The sequence below is a fragment of the Vigna unguiculata genome, chromosome 1, assembly GCF_004118075.2.
Source record: "Vigna unguiculata cultivar IT97K-499-35 chromosome 1, ASM411807v1, whole genome shotgun sequence".
Classification (NCBI taxonomy): Eukaryota; Viridiplantae; Streptophyta; class Magnoliopsida; order Fabales; family Fabaceae; genus Vigna; species Vigna unguiculata.
Window position 1 is genome coordinate 26438812 of NC_040279.1, and position 11204 is coordinate 26450015.

General features: G+C 33.0%; 1 pseudogene; it reads left to right on the forward strand.

Moving 5' to 3' along the window:
- Window positions 1-1834: 1834 nt before the first annotated feature.
- Window positions 1835-9436, forward strand: LOC114183694 (annotated as a pseudogene).
- The last annotated feature ends 1768 nt before the right edge of the window (window positions 9437-11204 follow it).

Here is an 11204-nt window from a genome sequence, read left to right on the forward strand (position 1 = left end):
CCTTGATCAAAGTAAGGAACAAATAATAAATATAATAATAAAATTTTAACATAGATCTTGTATCTTTTAAACTCCAATATGTGTTGATGATGATAAAAAAATATTCATGACAATTACATTAAATTTTTATATTGTAGTAAATAAAATTTATTTACACAATTATAGTAAAAAATTACAGTATTGTTGATAATGTGTTAGAAATAAAAATAATTAGATAAAATATATTGAAATAGTATTCTATATGATGAAAATAAACAAAAAATAAAAATATTAAAAAATTAACAAATGTTTAGAAACAATTTGAGAAATTATCAAAAGAAATCAAACAAAGGAAAACAAATGTATAATTAACAGTATGATAAGATGAAAATTACCTTAGAGGTCTAAGAAAATTTTTCAAATATCAATATATATACTCAATGGTTGAGAAATAACAAAAATTGTTTTAGTAAAACAAAAGAGTTCTTCAAATGAAACAAAAATTAATAATAATAAGTAAAGAATTTTTTTTATATTATCTAGTAAATGAAAGATTTGTGCTATTAAACATTTAAATTGGGAGTATTAAACATTCTCGTGTGAGAGAAAAATATATAATAAATAAAAATACTAAAAAATAATAGAAATATTTAAATGTGAAACATAAAAAATTTGTAATTAACATACATCATTTTAACATAATTACATAAAACTTATGATAAGATGAAAAATATAGTGGAGATGCGAATGACTTTCATGACAAACCAAATAATTAGAAGAAATAAAAAATAGAAAGTATGTATATATATAAAGTTACTTAATTAATTGTGAATATTTTAATAATTTAAACGTGGACAGGACAAACCAAATAATTAGAAAAATAAAAATTATATATATATATATATATATATATATATATATATATATATATATATATATATAGGGTTACTTAATTAATTATAAATATTTTAATAATTTAAATGGGAACGGGTATTATGGCAATGATATGTACATCCCTATATCTATCCCTATACACAATTGAAAAAGTCGGGAATTCCTCATGTCCATACCTATATCTAGTTAATGCGGAAATTTTTCATCAAAACGGAGACGAATTCGAACAATATCTACGAAAACAGATTTATTTATCATCTCTAAATATACTTGATCAAATAATCAACTTATACTTTGAGATAACAAATAATTGTATTTTGAATTAAATTCATTTATTGCAATAACAATGATAAGTTAATTTTCTTTTTCACTTATTTTATTTTATTTTTTGTAGTAATAGAAAACACAAGATATTATGTCTAAAATATTTAAAGAGATCTCAAAATATCTGACGTTATCTAATCTAAGAATGTCTCACAATTTTTAATAATATATTAATTTTTACAAATTTTTTTTAATATCTAACATTATCTAATATCTTTTTAGTCAAATAATTATGTACCAAATCTTATCTAATATCTTTTTAATCAAGTAATTATTCGCTAGATCTTATCTAATATCTTTTTAATCAAATAATTATTCACTAATCTTACTTTTAATTTTTTTTAAATACAATAAATAATTAATAAATCATTATATCTTTTATCATAATTTTTTTAATATTTTTTAAAATTAAATAATTAATATATATATTTTTAAATTTTTTAAGAAATATTTAAATAAAAATAATTCTTAAATTATATAATCAAGAAAATATTCTAACTTGTACTTAAAATAAATATTTGATATTATTTATCTATTTTCTTAATTATTATAATTTATAATCTCACACCTATTATTACAAACCAATACTATAAATATAGCGGAGAAGACCCTCGTCTTTTCATTCTTTTGTTCTTGCATTGATTTCTGTTTGATAGCAGTTGCCTTCCTTCCGTCTCGTTTACTCTATCTTTTTATTAGTTCGTTATGGCAATCTCGTTTCGTAGCTCTATGGCAATCTCAGACGAAGAAGGTGAACCCTATCCTTTGGTTGTTCAATATTTTTTTCGTATTCCGATGTTTGAGAGCATGGAATTCTAGTTAGCTTGTGAATCATAAGTCTTTATCTTTTACGTGTGTTGTATCATTAATCCGTGCCCTTCCCTCACATTTTTCGAAGTTTAGTCTTGGTTTGTGACAGTGTTTGTATGAGCTAAGGTGTGGTAGACACACTTCTGAGTGCAGTTCAGTGGTTCAGGGTGATGCTCATTTTAGAGTTTTGTTTGTTCAAATGGTATCAGAGTTTTATGGTATAGTCCCGTTTGTGGTGTCATTCAATTGCCGGTTGAGAGTTTAGCTTTGTTCTTGTTTGATTTTTTATGTTTTTTGTTTTTTTGCTTGTTATATAATTGTGATCTATTTGATGCTGTCTTATTTTATGGAACTAATTATGTGAACAGAATTTTCTTCGATGGCCTTTATTCAATATCATCTTATTTTTCTAATACACTTTCTTTACCTTCTAACTTCAGAAGGGCAGGATGGGTATGAAAATGATGGATTTATTGTGGATGACATCGAGGATGAAGAGGAACAAGTTCAAGAAGAGAAAGCAGACAGTGATGATGAGCAACAGAAGAAGAAAAAGAGGAAGAAAAGGTTAGTTTTCTGTCCTCATGTTCTTTCACCTATGCTTGTGATTGAAGTTGATGTATTTGTATGTTTAGTGAAGAAAACGGAATGTCTGATAATAAATAAATAACTTCAATTAAAATGGATATATTTGATAATTACTCTTGCATTCCTTTTACAAAACCTTTCCTCTGTTTTTTAAACTACATAAATCATACATTTAGAAGTTCCATGCACATAGGCTTCTTTTTGCCTTTTTCTCTCTGCTACCGCTTAATTCATTCTGTACCCCTCTTGTGGGAGACAGGCAAAGGATTGAAAAAACAAATTGATTGTCTGCTTTTGTCCGTATTTCTTGTTTAAAAATTAAAACATCAATGATACTAGTGGTCTTATTTCATTATAGATATTTAACGAACTAATGTCACTATTTTAGGTAAGAGTATGTCCTTGACGAAGATGATTATGAGTTGTTGGAAGACAACAATATACATATTCACCGCCGGAAGGTTCTGAACTTTTTATATATGTAAATATATATTTTTATTTTTTTATTAGTGTTTGAATTTAGTGGATCATTACTATAACTTGTGTACAAATTTTATTATTTTATTTATAATTCCTAAGAAGAGCACAAAGTTCAAGCGACTGAAAAAAGGCCGGAGGAACACTGAGGAGGAGCCCTCTGGGCTGTCTGATGCGGAGGATTTTGTTGGAAGTGGTAAAGTTGGACTAACGGCTGAGGAGAAGCTTAAAAACAGCTTATTTGGTGATGATGAAGGTATGTTCTGGTTATGGCGGTTTATGCTTTTGGTTTTTCAGTGGCTGTACTTTATTGTTTTTGGAAGATTACTTTTCACACAGATCATGGAGATTTTGACTTTGAAGACCACTTTTGATAGAAAGAGTTTACTTTGAAAGTGTAAAATGTTTTTTGAAACTAAAACTACCAAAATAGTATTGAAGTTATTTAAAAATTTCCTCATATGTTACTGGTAAAATAGTAAACAGTCCATTTTACTTAAAATATTGTCCTCATGTATTCTGGTTTCTCAATGAATGTTTTTGGCGTTGTAGTTGGTATAATAAATTCTAACACTTCATGTGGAATTACATTTTGTATGCCAAAAGGTAACACATGCTCATTCATACATGATCCAATAACCAATCACTTATTATGCCTCTCATGAATTACAGGAGTTCTGTTTGAGGACATTGCTGAAGAGGAGGAACAATGGGAGAAAGAAGAGGATGCTGAAACCGGAGAAGAGGATGAAATGGCTGACTTCATTGTGGAGGAAGAAGAAGTTTATGAGAATGAAACTCCTATGAGGTATTTTATATTTTTTATTGTTGTTTAAAATTAGGAATCAATTATCTGATGATCTAACGATCTGTTACGGCATTCTAAGGCATAGGAAGTTGAGGAAGAAGGAAAGTAGGCAGGCTCCAGCAGTTTCTTCCTTAGCTCTGCAAGAAGCTCAAGAATTATTTGGAGATCCAGATGAGTTAATTCTGAATCGCCAGAAAAATCTTGAAATGAGTGAATACAGAGAGACTAAACTTGAAGATGAATTTGAGCCTATTGTTGTGTCTGAGAAATATATGACAGAGCAGGATGACCAAATTAGGAAGCTTGATATTCCAGAGAGAATGCAGGTCATCAGGGTTCTTTGTGGAAGTTCAAAATTTCCTGATTAATGAAAAGTATTTTTGTGTGATGAAATGTTTTTTTATTCTATTTTTTATTGTTTAGATATCAAATGAAAGTACTGGTGACCCGCCATTGGATGGAAGTAGTATAGAACAAGAGAGTCAATGGATAGTTAATCAACTTGGAAATGGAGCTGTCCCTTGGATTTACAAGAAGGTCCCAAACTCTAAAAATAATGAAAAGGATGACCTACCGATCAACAAGGATGATATTATCAGATTTTTGGAACTGTATCATGTGCAAAAGTTAGATGTCAGTAAAATATGCTCCATGAGTTTTTTGCATCTATTGTTAGTTTTATGATATCTTCATTTTCATAAGGTGAAAATTTGTGTCTTTAGATCCCTTTTATTGCTATGTATCGGAAGGAGGAATGCTCAAGCCTAATAAAAGACCTGGAGCAACCTGAAGCTGTTGACGAGAATGACAAGACACCTACTCTGAAATGGCACAAGGTCTGTGAACTTTGATTTTTGTAGTCTTTTGATACTATTATGCGTCATTGGTAATTTTGTTAAAATTTTGCTAATGGATTCATCGTGCACGTGTAGGTTCTTTGGGCTCTTCAGGACTTGGACAAGAAGTGGTTGCTTCTTCAGAAGCGGAAGAGTGCTCTCGAGTCATATTATAGTAGACGGTTTGAAGAAGAGTCCCGTCGCGTGTATGATGAAACGAGACTAAACTTGAATCGTCAATTGTTTGAATCAGTCATGAGATCACTGAAGGAAGCAGAGTCCAAGAGGGAGGTTGATGATGTTGACTCCAAGTTCAACTTGCATTTCCCACCAGGTGAAGCTGGTGTTGGTGAAGGGCAATACAAGAGGCCGAAAAGGAAGTCCATGTATAGCACTTTCAGTAAGGCAGGTCTGTGGGAGGTTGCGAGCAGGTTCGGGTGTAGTCCTGAGCAACTTGGATTACGTCTAACTGTAGTTGAACTGGTAAGTATGCTTTGATTTGGAACTGCTGTTTGTTTTGACCCAATACTAAAGATTTTGTTCTCCATGCCTTGTAGCAAGAGTTGGAAGATCCAAAGGAAACACCTGAGGAGATGGCTTCTAACTTCACGTGTGCTATTTATGATACTCCTGAAGAAGTGCTTAAATGTGGCAGGCACATGGTATGTATATGTAACTTTGTTCTTAATCATTCTAAGGGAGCCCTTGTTTGATCTTTTTGTTTATTTTGTTTCAGGCAGCTGTTGAGATAAGTTGTGAGCCTAGCATTAGGAAACATGTTCGTAGCCACTTTCTTGACCATGCAGTTGTGTCAACTTGTCCTACTACTGATGGAAATAAAGTAATAGATTCTTTCCATCAGTTTGGTGGGGTGAAGTGGCTGCGGGAGAAGCCATTGTCTAAGTTTGAAGATTTGCAATGGCTCCTTATACAGAAGGCAGAAGAGGAGAAACTCCTTCAAGTTACTATTAAGTTGCCTGAGGAGTATCTTAATAAGTTGATAGATCAGTTCAATGATTATTATATTAGTGACAGTGTTAGCAGATCTGCTCAACTGTGGAACGAACAGAGGAAGTTGATACTGCATGATGCCATTTTTCGATTCCTTTTATCATCAATGGAAAAAGAAGCAAGAGGTGTATTGGCAAGTAAAGCAAAGAATTGGTTACGTATGGAGTATGGGAAAGCATTATGGAATAAGGTTTCTGTAGGACCTTATCAACAGAAGGAAAATGATCTTGGCTTAGATGATGAGGCTGCTCCAAGGGTTATGGCATGCTGTTGGGGCACTGGAAAGCCACAAACAACTTTTGTCATGTTAGATTCATCAGGAGAAGTGTTAGATGTCCTCTACACCGGGTCTCTTACTTTTAGGTCACAGAATGTTAATGACCAACAACGGAAGAAGAATGACCAGGAGCGAGTGTTGAAGTTTATGACAGATCACCAACCACATGTTGTTTTAGGAGCAGTTAACTTGTCTTGCACCCGATTGAAGGAAGATATATATGAGGTGAGCATCTTGGTTTCTATGTCTATGTGCGTGTTGATGAAATTGTTTGAAGGATTAATACCTATCCCTGCATTGTTTGAGTTCTTGTACCATTTCATTCTAGTCGCCTAACCTTACATGGAAGGGAAGTGATCCGTTGTCAATCCTATTTTAATTGCCATACTGCCCCCTCTTACAGATTATGCACTTTGTGATTTCAATTCTTTATAATATGCCTTTTATTTTTTTCTCTTAAATACACTGTTAGAATATCCTCCTCCTCATCCCGTGGCCCTATAAAGCATGCAACTTGTAGAATGAACTTTTTTATTGAATTAAATTGGACATCTGCAACTCATGGGTATGTTGATTTTTTATGATAGTTTCATTTAAGCTGTAATAAATAGCTTGAGTAATGGTGTCGTTAGTTCGTATTGTTCTAAGTTATTTAATATGATTATAGGTTGTTTGATTCATGTATTCATCTCCATGTAGTGGGAAAAGGCTCTTGTGATATGGTGGGTGTTACCATTGTTTGCTCTACTTTTGTCAGGTTATTTTTAAGATGGTTGAGGAAAACCCTAGAGATGTTGGACATGAAATGGATGGGGTCAGCGTTGTCTATGGAGATGAATCTCTTCCCCGTCTTTATGAAAATTGTCAAATTTCCTCAGACCAACTTCCTTCACAGCCAGGTAAATATTGTTTTGATTCTTTGGTTTGTTATTTATTTTAGGAATCCCATGTTCATGCTATTTTTCTTGCATTGATAGGCATAAGCTTATGGTTTTTTTACTTTAATAGGTATAGTGAGGCGTGCTGTTGCTCTTGGTCGTTATCTCTAGAATCCATTGGCAATGGTTGCAACATTGTGTGGACCTAGAAAGGAAATCATGTCATGGAAATTGAGCCCTTTAGAGAGTTTTCTCAACCAAGATGAGAAATTTGCTATGGTTGGGCAGGTCATGGTAGATGTGACCAATCAGGTTGGATTAGACATTAATTTAGCAATAAGTCATGAATGGTTATTTGCTCCATTACAATTTATTTCCGGGCTTGGTCCGAGGAAGGCCGTATCCTTGCAGAGATCTTTGGTAAGGGCTGGTGCCATTTTTTCACGGAAAAACTTTCTCACAGAACATAAACTTGGTAAAATGGTATTTGTCAATGCGGTTGGTTACTTGTGTGTTCGGCGAAGTGGGTTGGCAGCTAGCCGCAACCACTTTATTGATTTGCTGGATGATACAAGAATTCATCCTGAATCTTATATCCTTGCACAAGAGTTGGCCAAATATATATATGAAGAAAATGGAACACGTGATGAAAATGATGATGATGCGCTCGAGATGGCCATTGAGCATGTGAGAGACCGGCCTATTTATTTGAAAAATCTTAATATTGATAGATATGCTTCCGGTACAAGACGTTAGAACAAAATTCAAACTTTATATGACATGAGAAGAGAATTAATTCAAGGGTTTCAGGATTGGCGCAATCAATATAAATAACCAAGTCAGGTTGAGGAATTACATATGATTTCAGGTGAGACTGAAGAGAGTTTGGCTGAAGGTAAAACTGTGCAAGCTACAGTTCTAAGAGTACATGCTCATAAAGCAATATGTGGGCTTGAATCTGGAATTACTGGAATCCTCATGAAGGAAGACTATACAGATGACTGGAGAGATGTAATGGAATTATCTGATAGGCTACAGGAAGGTGACATGCTCACTTGTAAAATCAAGTCAATTCAAAAGAATAGACATCAAGTCTTCCTTGTTTGTAAAGACAGTGAAATGAGAATTAATCGGTTACAGAATAACCATGATATTGACCCCTATTACCATGAAGATAGGAGTTGCTTTCAGAGTGATCAAGACAAAGCTCAAAAACAAAAGGAACTTGCAAAGAAGCATTTCAAGCCAAGGATGATTGTCCATCCACGCTTTCAGAACATAACTGCAGATGAAGCAATGGAGGTTTGTTGCTTAGCTTATTTTTGTTAAATTTTGTATTTTATTGATCTTATTAGAATGATCTTTTGATGTTGTGAGATTGTTTTGGTTGTGTTGCACCTCCGGACATGTCTTGTTAGGCAGAAGTTAGATTTTTGTTTTTGGTGACAATTTTCTTTAATGACTTCATAGTGATATTTCCTTATTTTATTCTATAAGTTCATTGACGGCTTCTTGTCTTGAAGAATAAATGAACTTTGCTTGTTTGATTGTTGGTCTTTAGAGATCGCATATCGAAATAAATCCATTGGTTTCTACTTAAAATTTGTGTGGGTTCATAGTGTGATGTACTTGGAATTTGGCACGCAATTTTGTTTCAAGTAGTTTCTGAAAAAAAAATCTTAATTAGTTTTATTTCTTTATAAAAAATTTAATGTTTAATATGTTGCTAGCTTAACTATGCCTTTGCCTTTATGCAGTTCTTGTCTGACAAAGATACTGGAGAAAGTATTATCCGTCCTAGTTCACTGGGACCTTCATATCTTACTTTAACTCTTAAAATTAGTGATGGAGTATATGCACATAAGGATATAGTCGAAGGTGGGAAGAAACACAAGGACTTTATAAGCTTGCTGCGAATGGGGAAGACACTAAAAATTGGAGACGACACTTTCGAGGACTTAGATGAGGTAAAGTTCCCAAAATTTTGTGTATGTTTTGCTTATGATATTATATGGCTAACTCCTTCCCTCCGCTGGTTGTTGCTTAGGTTGTGGACAGATATGTAGATCCGTTGGTGGCTCACTTAAAGACAATGCTAATCTATCGCAAATTTCGAAAAGGTACAAGATCAGAGGTTGATAAACTTCTGAGGATGGAGAAAGCTGAGTATCCTATGCGCATTGCCTATAGTTTTGGCATCTCCCACGAGCATCCTGGCACATTTATATTAACTTATTTAAGAAGTCAAAATCCACACCACGAGTATATTGGCCTCTACCCAAAAGGATTCATGTTCAGAAAAAAGATGTTTCAGGACACCGATAGGCTTGTAGCACACTTTCAAAGGTATATTGATGACCCCAAGCAAGATTCAGTCCCCTCCATTACATCGGTTGCTGCTATGGTACCAATGCCTTGCTCCGCAACTGGTGGCTCGGCTGGGCCACCATCTGTGGGCAGTGGATGGGATGGTGGTTCAAATAGTGAGGTTGCTAGAAGAGGTTGTTAGAATTAATTGACGAATTAATTCTATTAGTGACTCATTTGAAATATTATGATGGGTCCAATTGTGATTTAATAAAAATATAAAGACTTATTGGTTATTATTATGGGAAGTGATAATAAAATAAAATAAAAATAAAGATAAAATAAAAACCAACTTGATGGACGTTGGTTTATAAAAGGAATAGGAGTTCTGTCTCTGGCCATAAGGTTCTTTTCACTGTAACCCATCAAGAACGTGTGAGAAGAGAAAGAAAGACAAAGAGATAGATTGAGAAACGGTGAAACGCAAGGTTAGTGCTCTATTATGTTTTATCGAGTGAAAATCATAAATCTTAAAGATCTTTAATTAGTTTTACATGTGGTATCAGAGCAAGGTTGTAGGATTTATGATTCTCTTATTATGTAATGGTTCTCCCTGTGTGTTTCCAATTCTTATGAATCCTAATTAAAGTTTGAAGAATCATTTAACTTTTCCGCTGTTTTAAAATTGAATAGGAATGAATGCATCAATGAATCCATGCGTGAAATCTGAATGAATGAACAGTGGCATGCGTGATTGTATCTAATTGGCATTGAATGAAAAAAAAAGAAAAAAAAAATTGAATGAAAAGTTTAAAAACGGTTTGTTGTGAACGTGGAATGAAGTGTGGGAATGGAATAATGTGTGAACATGGATGGGCAATGTCTGAACGTGCATCAGGAAAATGCGTAATGTTTTTATTGGTTTATGTCACCAATAAATTAATATTAATTTTTTTTTATATAAATAATTAATAATTTTATTTTAATTTGCAATAATATTTATGTTTATTATTGTTAAATTAAAATTAATGAGTATGCTATATAAAGTTTATAGCAATTAAATGTGTATTTATTTATTTGAAATTAAGTATGATAAATTTTGTTAGTCACCAAAGTGGCCAAAATTTTAAAGTTTATATGATTTCAAATTATTAATGTTTTTTATTTTAATTACCCATAGTATGGATGCTAAATTATGAATAATTAAATTTATGGGTTAATTAAAATTCATTAATTATAAGACATTTAAGGATCGCCCAAAGGTTAATTAATTGTTCTCATAATTAATGAACATGATTGTAGATAATTTTGTATGCGTCACTAGTTTTATTTATATAACCAAAGGTAGTAGGTGATTCTAGTTGATGCATATTTTAATTATCAATAATGTTATAATGTGATTAGTATCATTATGTTTATGTTTGTGTATAGTGGATCTCCCAAAGGAGAACATTAGTATGCATAGAATGATTGTTTATATCTGAATCTGTTTTTACGTTTAGTTTTATGACTCAAAGCATTAATGTTAGGCATGTGTTAATTGCAGTCTCTGTTCCGGTATCTTTACACGCGCATGCTTCGTCTGTTCCAGTCTTTAATGGGTTAAATTTCCCTAACTGGAGTGAGCAAGTCCAATTTCACTTAGGTGTGTTGGATCTTGATCTAGCTCTTCTAGTTGAAAAGCCGGCTGCTATCACAGATGCTAGTAGCAATGAAGAGAAAGCCCATTACAAAGCCTGGGTAAGATCAAACAGACTTAGCTTAATGTTTATGAGAATGAGCATAGCAAGCAATATAAAGTCAGCTCTTCCCAAAACTGATGACGCAAAAGAATTTATGAAATTTGTGGAAGAGCGCTCCCAAACTGCTGATAAGTCTCTCGCTGGGACACTGATCAGTACGTTGACCACTATGAAGTTTGACGGTTCGCGTACTATGCATGAGCATGTGATCGAGATGACAAATATCGCAGCAAGACTTAAGTCTTTAGGAATGGTAGTGGATGAAGGTTTTCT